The following is an 18,419-nucleotide window of genomic DNA, read 5'->3' as shown; positions in this document are numbered from 1 at the left end:
TAATAAATGTTTTCAAGATGTTATAAATGCCCATACAGAACCATGGACATCAACACTTCTCAACCTGTGGGTCATGACCCCTTGGGGAGGGGTCTCGTATCAGATATTGTGCATATCAGATATTTACATTACAATTCGTAACAGTAACAAAAGTACTGTTATGAAGTAGCAATAAAATAATTTTCTGGTTGGGGGTCTCCAAAACATGAGGAACTGATTAAAGGGTCCCAGCATTAGGAAGGCTGAAAACTATTAATAGACATGGATCCAAGATATATGAAATGATTATTTTCATATTATCTTAACACAAAGCCTATATGTCTTACTAGTTCTAATAGTATGGAAAGACTATGATTTTACAAGGCACAGATTGTCTACTCATTAAGCTGCCCTGACTGGGTAACTTAAAAGATAATCAGATTGGCAAAATGTGAGTTACACTGCCCACAGAAACAAACAAATACAAACATGGTTGAGCATTTTCTGGATATCTTCTACCAAAATCATAGTCTATTTTTTTTTAACTAAATTGGATCTCCTTGGGTTAAAAATATTGGTTTTGCTTTATTTACTTATAAAAGTTGGAAACTATAGTGATTGAGATAGATCAGGGTTTCTTAGGGCTCAGTGCTAACCCAAGTATCAGCTGTCTCTGCCTACCTCCTCCAGCCTCTTCAGCAGGAAAGGCTACTGCAGTCGAGAAAAGCTCTTTTCAACCCTCAACACTCATACGGTGACTGTGTTTCATCCAACTGAGAGTAATGAAAAGCAATTAGACAGATGTCCAAGAGTTACAGCAATCACCATGCCAAGTCTTAAGACTGGAAAATCCTTCAAATCACAGGCAATGCCAGTAGATATAATTGTTTCCTGCTCTAGCACTCTGCCACAGTGGTCAATCATGTCTCAAGTTATTTGTGAACCATCCTTGTGAAACAATATTTTCCTGCCTTATATCAACTCAATTGTATGACTTTGTTTGGCCAATTTGGGTCAAAAATGAGCAAAAGGTAACAAATAATTTTTCTCAAAACATCTTTAAAATGTTCCTTTCTCAATCCTCGGGTCTGGAAGTATCATGTGCTGCTCAGGAGGGGGGGGGGGGGGTATTTCAGCGTAAACACTGGAACAGAACAAGCTAACCACTGAGTTAGCCTCACTATATTGCTCAAGCTGGCCTTAAACTCACCCTGTAGCACAAGCAGGCACTAAACTTGACTGCTTCTTTATCCTCTTAAATATGGTTATAGGCCCATGCCACCTGGTCCAGAGTAGTCTTTTGGAGGGAGGAGGGTTAAAATATTGAGTTTAAAACCTATGTCTAGTGGCACATGAGTATACTCTCCGTATTCAAAGGGGAAAGGAAGGGCTCAAGTTTAAAGCCAATCCAGGTTTCATAGTGAGACTGTAAAACAACAAAAATAACCAAGGCTGATGAATTTGATCATCAGGTATTATTTTCACTACCAAATAAATTTTCTTCCATTGAAGGTTCTCACTCTCTCATGAGTATGTATGTGTGTGCCTTTTCCTTGCTTGTTTTTCCTACTTGTGTATGGCTTTCATTGATTTATGTCTTCTTCTGTTTTTCTGTCCCTTATGTCTTTCTTTTCCTGCTAACACCTACTGCCAACTCTCTGAATTTCTCATGAATATTCTCAAGCACATTAGTCATTTTATCATCCTTGTTGAGCAGAATGTTCATGCCCAGCCAGTTAATTGGCCACTAGTCAGCCTTTATATTGGCATATATGAGAACTATGTGTGGCATACCATGCACTCTATAAAAATACTTTTGATAACAATTTCCATAATTTGAAAATGTCATATGCCCTTAAGATTTTATTTTAGAAATAATGAATAGTTATTAGAATCTCTGTCTGCAAGGCTTTCTCAAAATGTTATCATCTATAAATTGGAATAATTGTAATATTGCCATGGATTTTATTCAGGAAATCAAGATGTAATCAGAAGTTATAATACAGTTGAGGAAGAAAAAAAATCAAGTTTTTCTCTGAGCTTTCTCTGTATTTACTAACTACACATTTTAATGAAAAATGACAAGAACTTATTTTAGAATGTTTTACTTGTTTTGTTCTACTATTAGTCACTCTAGTATTAGTCATAGGAGACAAATGATGTCATTCTGTTCAGTTTTCTCTGTTATCATCTCATTTCAAACTTTATAGTGGAAAAACTAATCTGCAGGCATTGCTCACTCTGCTGTGTTTACGAGTCCATCTAATTCTTACAGCCACATTTTGCGTTGACAATTCTTAAAACACCAGTGGATATGGTTGCGAATTTCATGAAAAATCCCCGAGAAGAATACATCCTGAGCTATTTTTATAACTTGCAGCATTCACCCTGCAGAGGAGAAATCGCTTCAACATTCTTTCATTTTTGTTCAATCAATTTTGAGAAATTTGTATTCCTAAGGAAGCCTCTTTCATTTAGTCCCAGCATTGCAAAAACCAAAAGCTCAAAACACCTCTAAAACTACTAAGTGGAATCCAGACAAAATGGAAGCCCAGGCTTCAGGTTAGCATCTGCCCTCAGGAAAAAGAAATGAGGCATTTGTAGGGGTGATGGAGGGAGAGGGGATGCATTAGAAACAGCACTGGTCTTAACCTTGCATGCTTTTAGAGAAAATCCTGCTCCTTCCTACTGTCTGAATATGGAATCCTCCTTGTTCAGTGACCTCAATAATAGCACAAATTAGATTTCATATTCCCCGCAAGCAAATGAAGATTCTGATCAATAAATATTATCCTGGAGCCTCTTAGTTCTAAAGGCAGAGTCTTCAGGACCACATTTGCCACGCCTGACAGAGTAAGCAAAGTTTCCTCAATCCCATACACAAAGCCTAGATGGATATTCGTTTTGTATTATGTCAAGTGAGTCTTTATTTCATCTTACAGGCTGAGTTATGTCCAAAAATTTCCTATGTGGAAGCCTTAACCATCAGGAAGATTGCATTTGGAGACAGGTCTTCCAAGACATAATTACATTAAATGGGGATGTAAGGGCTGAGTCATAATCCAATAGGATTGGTTGCCTTAAGAAGTGGGGAGAGGAGGCAGAGGCCTGTGGAGAGGTGGCTCAGAGATGTCTGCTCTTCCAGAGGACCTGAGTGCAATTTTCAACAACCACATATTGTCTCAAAACCATCTATACTGGCATCTGATGTCCTTTTCTGGCATGCAGGTGTACATGCAGATAGAGCACTCACATACATTAAATAAATAAATAGGTGTTTTTAAAAAAAGTAGAGGGGGGCTGAAGACATGGCTTGCTGGTTAAGAGTACTGGCTATTTGTTCTTCAAGAAGACCTGCGTTCAATTCCTAGCACCCACATGGCAGCTCACAACTGTCTGTAACTACAAGATCTGACACCTTCATACAGACATATATGCAGGCAAAACAACAATACACATAAAATAAAAATGAATAAACTGTTTTAAGAGAGATTTAAGATCTTTTTTTTCTCTACGTATCACCAGTATGAAGTCCTGTGAAGACACAGTATGAAGCTGCAGAAGAGAAACAAGATAAGTGGCCTCATAAAGAGCCTATCTTGCTGGCACTTTAGTATTAAGTTTCCAGTCTTTGAAGTGAAAGTTTTTTAAATCTGTTATTTATGCAATCTACTCAGTGGTATCCTGGAAGATTAGTGTAATTAACTAACTCCCGTTCTCCCAGCTTCTATCCATACAACTTTTGGAATAAACACATCATCTGTCTTTGTCTAGACCTTCTGTTGACATTCTTAAACCAATGAAAAAGTGTTAGTAATCCCAGCATTTGGGAAGCAGAGATAGGCAGAGTTCTTTAATATTCAAGGCCAGATTTGTCTATATAGTGAGTTCCAGTGAACCAGTGGAGCTGTGAGACTTGTCAAAAGATTAAATAAATAAATAGCTGAAAGATTAAGGTCAGGCTTGACAGGGATAATAAAATAATTTTATAAAAAAATTAGAAAAAATTAATTTAATATGACAAAAATTATCTTAAATTCCAAAAATGTATTATAAAAAGCAAAATGCTATCTCCAGAAAATGAAAGCAGATCAGAATTACATGCTCATAAAAAAGGTGCATCTGAGATACAAAGCAAACAAAAATACTACAAAAGACAGAAAAAGCTTTGATTAAAAATTTGAAAAGAATTTCATAGGTGTGGGTTTATTTCTGGGTCTTCTATTCTGTTCCATTGATCCACCTTTCTGCTTCTATGCCAATACCATGCAGTATTTATTATTATTGCTCTGTAGTACAGCTTGAGATCAGGGATGGAGATGCCTCCAGATGATCTGTTGTTGTACAGGATCATTTTGGCAATTCTGGGTTTTTTGTTTCTCCATATGAAGTTGAGAATTTTTCTTTCAAGTTCTGTAAAGAATTGTGTTGGTATTTGGATGGGAATTGCATTGAATCTGTGGATTGCTTTTGGCAGAATGGCCATTTTCGCTATGTTAATCCTACTGATCCATGAGCATGGGAGATCTTTCCATCTTCTGATGTCGTCTTCAATTTCTTTCTTCAGAGACTTGAAGTTTTTTTCAAACAGGTCTTTCACTTGCTTGATTAGAGTCACCCCAAGGTACTTTATGTTATTAGTGGCTATTGTGAATGGTGTGGTTGCTCTGCTTTCTTTCTCAGCCCTTTTGTCTTTGGCATAGGAAGGCTTCTGATTTTTTTTTTTTTTTTTTTTTTTTTTTATTTTTTTTTCCGCCCCTTTTTTTAAGGTTTTTTTTAGCTGAGGGAGTTTTCTGGTTGAATTTTTGGGGACACTCATGTATACTATCATATCATCTGAAAATAGTGAAACTTTGACCTCTTTTTGATCTCCTTGATCTCCTTCAGTTGTCTTATTGCTCTAGCTAGGACTTCAAGTACTATGTTGAAGAGGAATGGAGATTGGGCAGCCTTGCATTGTCCCTGATTTCAGTGGGATTGATTTAAGTTTCTCTCCATTTAGTTTGATATTGGCTATTGGCTTGCTGTATATTGCATTTACTATGTTCAGGTATGTGCCCTGTATCCCTGATCTCTCCAAGATTTTAAACATGAATGGATGTTGGATTTTGCCAAATGCTTTTTCGGCATCCTCCTCCATTTCTGATGGGAATGTAAACTTCTACAACCACTTTGGAAATCAATCTGGCACTTTCTCAGACAATTAGAAATAGTGCTTCCTCAAGATCCAGCTATACCACTCCTAGGTATGTATCCAAAAGATGCTCAAGTACACAACAAGGACATTAGTTCAGCCATGTTTGTAGCAGCTTTATTTGTAATAGCCAGAACCTGGAAACAACCCAGATGTCTGTCAATGGAGGAATGGACACAGAAATTGTGGTACTTTTACACAATGGAATACTACTCAGCAGTTAAAAATGAGGAGATCATGAAATTTTCAGGAAAATGGTGGGATCTAGAAAAGATCATCTTGAGTGAGGTATCCCAGAAACAGAAAGACACACATGGTATATACTCACTTATAAGTGGGTACTCGACCTATAAGATAGGATAAATATACTAAAATCCGTACACCTAAAGAAGATAAACAAGCAAAAGGACCCGGGGTAAGATGATCAATCCTCACTTAGAAAGACAAATGGGATGGACATTGGAAGTAGGAGAAAACAAGTAACAGGACAGGAGCCCACTGCAGAGGGCCTCTGAAAGACTCTACCTAGCAGTGTATCAAAGCAGATTCTGAGACTCATAACCAAACCTTGGGCAAAGTGCAGGGAATCATATGAAAGAAGGGGGAGTTAGTATGACCTAGAGAGGACAGGAGCCTCACAAGGATCTAATATATCTGGGCACAGGGGTCTTTTCTGAGACTGTTTCTCTAACCTATGACCATGTATGGAGAACCCCTGCTCTGATGTAGCCCATGGCAGCTCAGTATCAAGTGACCCTCATAAGGGGAACATGGACTGTCTCTGACATGAACTCAGTGTTTAGCGCTTTGACCTTCCCACACTCTGTGGGAGGAGCAGCCTAGATAGGCCACAAAGGAGGATATTGTAGCCAGTCCTGGTGAGACCTGATAAGCTAGGGTCAGATGGAAGGGGAGGAGGATCTCCCCTATCAGTGGACTTAGAGAAGGTCAGGGAAGAGATGAGGAAGAGAGGGTGGGATTGGGAGGGAATGAGGGAAGGAGCTACAGCTGGGATACAAAGTAAATAAACTGTGATTAATATAAAAAAATAAAAATTTAATAAAAAATTTGAAAAGAGTAGGACATAAAGAAAAAGTTAAACTAAGTGGAATTCAAGAAAAAAATTCATAAAAATAGTAAAATGAAATATAATAGGCAATATTTAAAATTAATTATGCAAAATATAAGTGAAAATGAAAGCACAAGTTATAAAACTGAACATTAAAATAAAATAAAATTAGAAAAGAAACAAAACAATGCAACAACTAAAATGAGTAAAGAAAAGCTAACCTGTGCACAATGGGAAATCTCTGAAGAAAAAAATATAAAGCAAATATAGAGAATAAGTACTGGAATACAGAACTTACATATTTATACCATCTGAGAATTTTTATACTAATGATATAAACTAAAAAAAATGAGTTGTCTATTAAAATAATCAAGTCATGATAAAATGGATGTGTGAACTGCACATTTCCTAGCAAAACTGACTTCCTCACACAAAGGCATCAGTAAATTACCTCTAAAATGGAAAATCTCAGGGAATTTTATTCATTTTTCTTTAAAATACATTAAAATGGAGGAGTTAAATGAATAATGACTAGGAAGACATTGATATAAGAATCGATGATGGATACTAATTGTGTATTGACTTACACAATGAATTCTAAACATGAGAATTATAAAGAGAAAGTAAAGTATCCTAAGACTGTTCAGACACAGTACAGCCAAATTTGACTGCCACAAACAAGTGACCACTCGCGCACAAACACACAGGGCATACTCATAAAAAAAAGTGTGTGTGTGTGTGTGTGTGTGTGTGTGTGTGTGTGTGAAAGCAAAGACTCTCTGTGATCACATACAAGAACTACATTCTTATTTGTTAAGATTTCACCAAAATATTTGAACAATTCCAACACATCTTCAGGATCCATTCCTATTTCTAATTCCCCTTCTATGTCTAACACGCCTGTGACTTCCTCCACTGAAATTTTAAAACTCCTCAAAGTCATCCCTGAGAATTGGAATCAGCTTCTAGCAAACTCCTTAGCCCCTGAATGAATCATGAGTTTTCTTGATAACATCTATAATGGTGATTTTTCAGGAAGTTTTCAGTTGGCCTTGATCAAATCCTAGAGAGGAATCACTGGCCATGGCAGTGATAGCCTTGGGAACTATATTTCTTAAAAGTAAGACTTGCAGCTCTGTTCAGGAAGTTGTCTCCTCTGTTAATGAGGTCAAGGCCCCTTCCCACTTTTTCTTTTAATAGATTTAGTGTGTCTGGTTTTATGTTGAGGTCTTTGATCCACTTGGACCTTAACTTTGTTCAGGGTGATGAATATGGGTGTTTTTGCATTTTTCTACATGTAGACATCCAGTTAGTTCCACACCATTTGTTGAAGATAATGTCTTTTTTTTTTTTTCTCATTGTATGGTTTTCACTTCTTTGTCAATAATTAAGTCTTCATAGGTATGTGGGTTTATTTCTGGGTCTTCGATTCAATTACATTGGTATACCAGTCTGTTCCTATGCCAGTACCATGCCATTTTTTTTTTTTATTACTGTTGCTCTATAGTACAGCTTGAGATCTGGGATGGAGATACCTCCAGAAGATCTTTTATTGTACAGGATTGTTTTAGCTATTCTGGGTTTTTTTTGTTTTTCTATATGAAATTGAGAATTGTTCTTTCAATGTCTGTAAAAAGGCTCTTAATCTTGATTCAGAAGGGCAAGCAGAATAGACATCAGAAGTAGGAGAAGACAAGGAACAGGACAGGTGCCTTCTACAGAGGACCTCTGAAAGACTCTACTCACCAGAGTATTGAAGGAGATACTGAAACGCATAGTCAAACTTTGGGCAGAGTGCCAGAATCCTTATGGAAGAGGAGAGAAATAGAAAGATCTGGAGGGGACAGGAGCTTCACAATGAGAATAACAGAGCCAAAATACCTGGGCCCAGGGCGTGGGGGACTGCAGAAACCAGTACTCCAACTAAGGACCATGCATGGAAAGGATCTAGACTCCCTGTTTAAGGAAGCCCATTGGCTGCTCAGTCTCCAAGTGGGTATCCTAGTAAGCAGTACAAGATCTGTCTCTTACATGAACTCAGTAGCTGGCTTTGATCACCATCCCCTAGAGGATACAGCCTTGCCAGGCTACAGAGGAAGATGATGCAGCCAGCCTAGATGAGCCCTGATGGGCTAGGGTCTGATAGAAGGGAAGGACGTCCTCCCCTATCAGTGAACTATGGAAAGAACATAGGGGGAGAAGAGTGAGGGTGGGTGGGACTGGGAGGAGACAAAGGAGGGCCCTGCAATGGGGATACAAAGTGAATAAATTGTAATAAATAAATATATACATAAATAAAAAATATAAATAAAGTTACATTTTAAAAATAAGACTTGGAAATGGGGGATACAAAGTGAATAAAGTATAATTAATAAAGAAAAAATATCCTAAAAAAAAAGAAATTACTCACTTATCCATCAGCTACAGGACTGAGGTTGTATTAATCTCAGTATACATCTTCATCAGTGCTCTTGGGTGAACAGACCACTGCCAGCACACAGTATCACTTTAAAAGAACGCTTTTGTTGTTGTTTTTCTTGGTAAAGCATGCTGTGAATGGCTGAGCTGTCATCCACCCTACTCATACATTTATAGAGCAGTCTGGGCAGCTACCAACCACATTCGTACATTAGACCGCAACAGAGTCAATCTGTCTCTTGAAAATTTGAATGTTTTTTTTCCCCTCTAGCTATGAAAGCTAATCCCATTATCTCTTGTCAAAGTACACTTTTAATTCACATTGGAAATCATTGATTTTTGTGGTTTCCTTCACCAGTGCTCTTAATTAGATCTCCTACTCAACTTGCTGCAGTTTCAACATGAGCACTTGCTGATTAGTGCTTTTGTTGTGGAGAAGGTTTTTCTCTGTACAACTCAAAAGCCAAACATTCTGATTTCAAAAATGCCTCCAGCAACTCAGTTCACTCTCTGGTTTCATAGAATGAGAGTCCAGGCATTGCTCTGAACGAGGCACTGGCTTCCACAAATGTTATGGCTGATTTGATCTTCCATCTAGATTGTTCCTGTAAGCAATAAAGCTGTTTTGGGTTCTCATTTGTGTGTTCATTGGAATAGGTTTGTATGGACAACTTAGCTAACTACATAGCATAGAGGCCTACATTTTAGGCTTTAGCCTGCATTTGCTTCTCATATACCTTTCTCCGTCAATCATTTCTAACATTTGACTTAAAGGGAAAGACATGGGTGTCTTTGTTTAACTTTAACACCTAGAAGCCATAGTAAGGTTATTAACCAGTTTCATTATCTCTGTGTCTCACGGAATAGAGAAGCCTGAGAGGGAAGGGATGCAGTGCGGATACAAAATACACACATTCGTCTGTCGAGTTTGCCATTGCATGTGGCATGCTTTGTGTGACCACAAATTATACAATTACAGCTGCTAACATTAGATATTGTTGCTTCAGTCCACTGTAACAAAGATGCAGAATAATGAATGATCTAGAAATGCCCTTACAACTACCCAAAGGGGCAGAGCAATTCAAAACAAGTACAAACTGTTAGAAACACGGTGCCCACAGACTTGCTGGGCTCAGGGGTACCGTAAACCTTGAACATGTTTTTAAAAAGCAGCATTTTCAGTGAGCAATGAACCAAAGTAAAGGGATGTAATAAGCCTGTTTAACATTAACACTCATTACCATGCTGTGAAAATGACTTCTGGAGTAGAGTTCCCTGTGTACCTGTAAGTCAGAATCCTTTTATCACTATTTCCAAGTGTGTTCCTCCTCCCAACTGCCATCCCTGATAATCATCCTATTCTTTTTGTTTCTGGGATCAACTTTTAAAATCTCACATATGAGTAAGAACACGGGTAATTGAATTTGCCTAGCTAGTTCTCTTCCTATAATATCTCCCAGGTCTGTCATTTACAAATGACAAGATTTAAGTCAAAAGTGATGAACAATAATGAACAAGCTGCCCCATCTCAAGGTGATGGCTGTTTCAGGAAAATCCACTCCTGGGAGTGTATAGACTGTGTTAGCTGCAGTGGAAGGACCCATTCTAACTGTAGATGGTAGCACTCCAGAGGCTGCCGTTCCGGATGGAGTGAAAAAGAGAACGTGCGCTAGACAACAACCCTGCTCTCTGGGTTTCCTGATTGTAGAAACAACAGAACTATATGCCTCATGATGCTGTTGCCGTGACTATGCTGCTATGGTGCATTGCAACCTCAAAGTTAAGACAAATATAAAACTTCTTTCTTTGAGTTGATTTTGGTAGGGTATTTTTGTCACAGCATTAAGAAAAGCTTCTGATACATATAATTTGAAACATCATATTGCACATTTTATCTCTCATTGTAAAAAAGACTACTATGATATACATATAATGTGTGTGTGTTTATGTAAAAATGTAGTTTGCCCAGAGACAAGGAACAACAGTCACAGTGAGTCTCTCCAGCATCTTAGCACCAACATGTACTCCATTCTACTTCTGAGCCAAATTGTGCAACTACCTGGGAAAATGCATGACCCAGCGAAGTGTGCAATGCGTGTTATATCAACTGGCAGTGGAGCTGGCAAGGATTATTAGAGTCACTGTATAAGTTAGGACAGTTCAGGGAACAGGGACACGGGTCAGTCAGTAAGTGTTTGCTGTGCAAAGTGTGCAAACATGAGGACCTGAGATTGTTTCCCAGAAGCCGTGGAAAAAGACTAGGCACAGTGATGTGTGCTTGTCATCCCATCGCTAGATAGACAGAAACAGGTAGAACTCTGGGTACTGGCAGAATCAATGAGCCCATGTTAGTGAGAAGTCTTGACTCACAGAATAAGATGGCTGGTTGACCTCAGGCCTCCCTACCCACCTGTACCTGCACACACACACACACACACACACACACACACACACACACACACACACATCACATGCGACAAACAAGCACGCAAGTATAAATATTTAATTTTGCCAAAATGAGACTATCTAATGAAGTTTTCAAAAGATAGGATAATTTGTGCCTTAGTTTGAATATTACATAAAATTAACTTAAGCACAACATATACCATGTTTCGTACAGAAAACTAAGGGTAATTAAGTTGCTTTTTAACTTTGTACCACTGTGTAATTAAAGAGGAGACAAAATAATTACACCTTAAAATAATATTTAATATAAATTCAAGGAATAAAATATCAATAATTTTTAGTCCCCATTGTGTTTATAAATCTTACTATTGAGTATCAACAGCTGTCAACTTCACTGAAAGAGAAGAAGCCAAATATGTTCTTCTCTGGGCAAGAAATCAACACTCTTATAGTCTTTTCAATGGGACTCAACACAGATCTGTTTAAGCCTCTTGTATTTGCCTGTCAATTCCCAGGCATTCACAAGGAGAATATACAAGCTTTCATCATGAATATGAATGCAGAAAAATCCAGTCTCTGAGAAATGTTACAGGTCAAATGATTCAGGTCCCTTAATACAATTTAATGGCAAAAGCATAGGGGAAGCATGTAGATCAAAATGAACTTTGCAATATTATGAACAACAAAAATACTTAAGGGGTGATCAAATTTGCAAAGCCACATTGTCTAGAGACTGGAGAGAAACAAGTTAGTGATACAACTATGAAGAATCCATGGAAATGATTATCCTAAAAGTTAGGAGTGTCATTACTGTCTGAGGAAAGCATAATGATGGAGACTGGAACTATGTAGGGCTGGCAATGTTCTCGATGAGAGTGGGCGTTACAAGAATTTTTATTATTATTGGATATGCTTAATATGTATAATAATCTCATAAAGTTAAAGCACTAATTTTCTTTTTACCAATCTCCTCCTTAGAGTGATTATGTGAGTCAAGCTTGTGTAACCTCTCACACATATTTTTTATGGTCTTTTATATTAATACTAAAAAGACAGTAGACAAATACAGGTGAGAGAATCAGATACCTAATAGCAGTGTCCACTGATATGAACAATAGATCTGTTTTTGCTTCGTTTTGCTAAAATACAACAACTCAGTCCTTTTTTTCTCTCATCACCCACATTGTCAGATCTGGAAGTGATATCACTTTCTTCTTCATCTGTCATTACTATTTGTAACCCACTTCTCTTGCCTATCCTGAAACTCTGAGCCTAGTAGAAGGCCTGCACATCAGCTCACTGGCTATACAATCATAATAGGTCATTACATCATGTATAGTCTCCAGTGCTCTTCTCACATTTTCTTACTGACTTTATGTTTAGTGTATGCTACACGGCTTCAATTTCTATTTTGTTGATGTACCCAAAACTTAACCTCCTCCCAAATCTCATACCTCCACATGCTACTCTGACCATGACATGCTCTCCTTCAAGTCCTTATTCGTTTCTCCTTGACAATAATTCTTTTGTGTCTGATGAAACACCCAGTCCTTTGACCCAATCTATTCTTCACTGCCATCTGCCTGATCTGTATCTCAACTTTCTGTTTACCATGTTAGCCTCTGTGATTAATCACCTTAACCACTCCCATGCAGAAGCCCTCAACTCCTCTACCTTCTCTCATGCTTTAAAAACATGACTGGCGATATGCCAAGCCTGATTAAGCACCTCATTCTGCTTTCTGAAAGCACTTCACTATCTGAGCGTGCCTGGAGAGAAAGCATCAGCATGCTGACAGTGCTCCACTCCAGATTTATAGTTGCCAATCTTCAGTGTGCGCCCAGAAGCACTAAGCCCTGCTGCCGTGTGTATCTACCAAACTTACGTGCCTACTCATCGTGATGGCTCTTTCGTCCACAGCCTTTCTCTTACAAACAGCTTAAACTCTCTTATCCTCTTCCCTGACAGCAAAATCTATTCCTGCCTTTCTGCTAACAAAAAAAGACATCAAGAGGAAAGTTCTTGTCTTTTTTATTATTAAACCTTTCGCTTCCACTTGTATGTGCATGCTTTTTGAACCAGTTAGGTCAAGTTTGGCATCAAGAAGCAAGTACACTATTTAAATTGGGTCTGAATCAAGATTTTTTATATTCAATCAAGAAAAATGAGAAATATATATGTGCTTTTGTTATCAGTTGACTGTACGGCTCTGTGGTTCTATGTGCAATCATCTTGGCCTTAAGGTTGTTGTCATGGCTCCAACATGGACCAATACTTCAAACATACACAGTAGCAGTTTTTCACCATATGTCTCTTTTAATTAAGGAACAAAACAAGCCTTTTCAAACTCAAACTTGCCCCTTATTTCTCAGAGTATCTGTGCAGTATGCCCACCAATTGTTATCAAAAAACGATTATCGTTAAAAAAAAATTACTATCAAAAAAAGATATCACAAACTGGTCAGACCCAATCTACTGATATTTTAGAAATCTAGTGATAGTTCAGAAAGATCCTGCAAGCACGTAAGAAAGGATGGAGACAGAAATAGCAGTTGAGGAGCAGCTAATATTACACATTACTCCTTCACACTTTGTGATTGTGGCCATTCCCATATGTAACCTAAGTAAGCTTGCTGAAGGTCCGCCATCTCAGTCATGCACAGGGAGACTATTTCCTCTCTTGATTACCAAGAGAATTAGATTTTAAATGAGCCTCTTTCCCTTTTTATAAAAAGTTCCTCATTTATAAAGAACTGTTGTTGTCATTATATAAATATGAAAGATATTTTAGACCACAAACTCTTGCTTCTGACCTGAAGATAATCCTCATTTACACCAGAGCTTCTTTCCAAGACCTCTGCAGCATCATTGTTTCTACTCTGTGTCTCCAGCAAGATTAACTTGTTGCTGATTTATGAGGTTAAAACCTCATACTGTAAAATTACTCTGTTTTTTTTTTTCGTATTAAACAGGCGCTAAATATATTTTCCTAGTTTTCAGCAACTTTTGTTTTCTCATTCTTACCTTTCTTATTTTAAACATCTACGTTTTCAATTATGCCCGAAGGAGGACATAATTAGTATAACTATTTTACTAAGTATGTTAGGCCAGTCAGTTAGCCTTTCTGATCCCTAATTTCTTCATTCATATAAAGAGGATTAGGTCTCTTTAATGAGGTTCTCCTGAGGGTTGAATCAACTCTACACACAGCACAGAAAAACCTTTTTTTGTTTTTTTTTTTTTTTAAAAATAGCTATTATTGTTACTGTTGTCCTTATTGTTTTAAATGAAAGAGAATGAAACTTAGAAAAGTTTGGAGTTTCAACATTGCACATTAATGAATTTATAGTCAGAATCCATATTTGTTTGTTCTTTCATTTAATCCAATGGCTTCTATTTTATCATTTTGTTAAACAAAGTGGGCATCATTTAGCATGGATTTTAACACACTTTCAGTTTCAGATAAACTCATTTCCCTTGGGAAACTGATATTTGTATTCTATCCTAACAATGAGAATTAAAAATCTGATTAGCTTTTCCTCTCTTCACTGGCTGCTGAGACACCGGATCAAATTTAAAGTGCAATCATAGCAATTATCTGTCTTCATTGCTTTTATCTTCATTGCCTTTATCTATGTCTTATTTGTATTCTGCTTTGCCCTGGTAATTACTTTTTACATATATTTTCCTATTAGCTGTCCTGAATTTCTTAAAGGAATTACTCTCACTTGTTGAGCAAATAAATCTCTGTTACTCACAATGTAGAGTTTCCGTGTGAATGGCAGATAGATTGTGAGAAAGCCACATTTGAACCTTCCACCCTTGTGGCTCTTTATCTGGAACTCATAATTGAAGCCACTATTTGTTTTCCTTCTCTGTGATGCTTAATATATGCAGAATGGTTCTTCCAATTGTTGGTTACAGAAGCCTCTTCTGCTTTTAAGGTTCAGCTGTTCTTGGGGGACGACAGGCTTTCTTTTGAAGTGCTCAAACCAGGGGTAGAGGGTTCTAAAATTAGCACTTTTGCCACAGAAGCCATTCATTGTTTTCAATCTCCAGGGTGTTCTAACTTCATATACTTACATGCATATACAGATTTGTAGCGTGCAAAACACTCCACTCTTCATTAAGTAATTAATGATTATTTGAATATTTCTGTATCCTTCCGCTCAGCATCCAGACCAAGATGTCGAGTATATCAAAGATTTTGTGCCTGTCTTACCCTTACCTTCTCTCCCATAGAATCACTACTGTTCTGCCTTCTAAAAGCAGTAGTTTGATATAGTATTGAATCTTCTATAATAAAACTGGATATACAGTAGAAGCATTTAATGTGTGTCAACACAAACGTGAGATACATCTGTTTTTCATTTGTATATTTTGCTGCCTTTTTACTATACCTGAATGTGTCTGTATTTCTCAAAATAGGTTAAATTATTTATCTCATTTCATGCTATGCTCCATGATATGAATATACCACAATGTATGTATCCATTACTCCTTTAATGAATTTAGACTGTATTCAGCTTAGGATTTTTGTGAAGAAATCTTCTATGAATACTCACTATTGGGAATAAATCAGTCTTCATATTTATGTAATGCAAGAGGAGGAACAATAATAGAAACCTTTATTTCCACTTCATTCCTGGCTTCCTTTGTTAATTTTTTCAATCAGATATTTTTTTAAAAAATGATGAGGGTAGTTCGCTGAGGAGAAAGAAAACTGCAATGCCTAAGATGACAGTTTTAGAGTATAAAGAACTTCATTTACTTAAAAAAAAAAACATTTAAATATACTTTCATAGTCACAACAGTGAGAGAGCACTCAGTTCTCTTTTACCTCAGACACTGTGTATCTGTAACAGAGAGGTCCTGATATTTAGATGTAGCACCTCCCACAAATTGTTCAATACAGGTGTAATTAACATTCATATTGACCTTTTGAATCTCTTTCTTTATCTGAGAGAGAAGCAAGGGAGACCAAGAGCTGTCAGCTAATATTATTTGGAGCATCAGTGACATTTTCTTGCAACACACATACTCTTTTTTTTTTCCTGTTTAACATACAGCATTCCTTTTCTTTTCCTATGTAAATAGCAATACCTCATAGGAATGTTGACTTTAAAAGATCCTTCATTCTTTCTTCTCTACAAAATTATCTGAATCATTCTACATACAGGGTTGTGTTATCTTGTTCTTTGATATTGCTGATAGATTATAACATGCGAAAAAGTTCACAATGGTCTCCCTTCTAGTCTTATCTTCTACTTCTTTATATGCTTCATTTCCTTATCAACTTTTTACAGACGTGTAACTCTTTATTGGATTCATCATTTCATTACCATTCTCTCCTTACAATGAATCAGCGTATGAGTTCTGAATTCTTATCTATTTCCTTTTCTGTGATTCGAAATCTAAATAGACACTTCTGCATTACAAATGACTGAAGTAACACCACCAATGTGGAGGCAAAGGTATGGGGAGGGAGATGAAAGGGCAGCTTGGGTTTTCAGAATTCCATGGGACAGCAAAGACTTGATATTAAAAACAAGTTTTTATTATGTCAGTTTTGTTCCATTTTAAATCTACTTTAAATATTTACAGTCAGTCAGTGGCAGTTTGAATGAGAATGACCCCAACTGGTTCATATACTTGAGGGCTTGGGCTCTACTGCTTGAGGAAGGATTAGGAAGGGAAGTATGGCCTTTGAGGCCCACTTGAGGGCCAGTTTCTCTCTCTCTCTCTCTCTCTCTCTCCCTCTCTCCTTCCCTTCTCTCTCTGTCTTATTTTTATGGATAAGATGTGAACTCTTAACTACTGATCCACGCCTGCCTGTCTACCGTCATGCTCCCTGACTCATTATGAGACTCTAAGTTACCCCTCAATTAAATGCTTCCTTTTATTAGTTGCTTTAGTCATGGTGTCTCTTCATAGCAATAGATAATAATACAACATAATCCATCAAGAAGTCTACAGATGAATAAGTATCTTTGATTTGCCTAAGGTTTGTATTCATGCTACTCCAGGTAGCTTCCAGAAGGAAAATATTAAATCACTTAGGTCAATTCACCACCAACTTTTTGCATAAAAAGAGTCCCTAGAAAGATGTCTTTGTAGTATTTCATTTATTAAAAAGGTCTTCAGAATCCATGTATTTCCAACACTGCCTGCTCTATGCTCACTTACTCACATACATAATCATAGATGTTTCCTGTATACTACTAGGGGCTAGCATTTCAGAAATCCACTGATATAGAACCACCTCACATCATAAGCACCCTTAAGAATTATAATCTGTCATTTTTTTTCAAATTTTGCATGTTAAGAATATGGAAAAGGACAACCAAGGCTATACTAATTTGGATAGTATAAGTATAAAAGTGTAAATATAACTCTACACTCACTTTTTGCTCGACAGCAAGGCTTTATACTGGCATAAGTCCTTACACAAACATTCTCTCATTCCTTGTTTCTCATCTCTCAGATTCCCCATAGCTCTTTCTCTAACTTCCTGTAGGACAGCAGCTACTTCTTCAAGTTTAGTATGAGGACACTCATATTATCATTTTTTTTTAATTTTCACATTTTATTCGTTCAAACAAGTCACAGGCAACCTATGTTCAAAACAGAGAAGTAGAAAGAAACTTAAAAATACCCAGCCTCCAAAGCTGAAGGATAGCTATCATAGAAGCCTGTTGGAAACATAGTGCCTCATTCAAAACTGAATATTATTCAGGACCAACTTTCCTGTCTTACCCTCTGCCAGCCTAGTGTCCTTGATCTCTTCAAATGTTGTCTTCATCCACTCTCAAGACCTTCTTACTCAGAGCCTGAAAAATCTCTAACCCTGCCTCTAATCTAAGACAATTTGTATCCTGAAATGTGGTGCCTGAGATAGAAAGAAGAAGGCAGAAGTTGAATAGTGAATTTCCCTTCACATTAGGAAACCTTTACCAAAGACTCCGAAAGAATATTTTGAGCACCACTGTAACACTAGCTAAAATATATTAGTGTTTTCTTGCTCAATCTATAGATGATATTTAAATAGTAAAGACAGCACCAATGTTCCCACTTAAGATTTTGTTCATACTTTAATATGTGTTTAACACAAATGTCTTCTGCTATTTTATCCAAACTATTTGCTAATCTTACCAATCTCTTACATATAGGCTTCCTTTGTATGTTTTATAGCACAAATGCACCTTATTTTAAAAAAAATACAAAGTAGGTGATGCCATTTGTATCCTGGCCCTAGGGACCAAAGACCTTTGACACTTTGTTTTGTACTGAGCTTGTGATCCAACATCTTTGTGTTAGGTTCATGCCTCCTTTTCAATCATCTTTTCCTTGTTC

This window comes from Psammomys obesus, unplaced genomic scaffold (genome assembly GCF_907164565.1).
Source record: "Psammomys obesus unplaced genomic scaffold, mPsaObe1.curated_primary_1811, whole genome shotgun sequence".
In the NCBI taxonomy this organism is placed as follows: domain Eukaryota; kingdom Metazoa; phylum Chordata; class Mammalia; order Rodentia; family Muridae; genus Psammomys; species Psammomys obesus.
Note: the sequence above shows the minus strand (reverse complement) of the source record.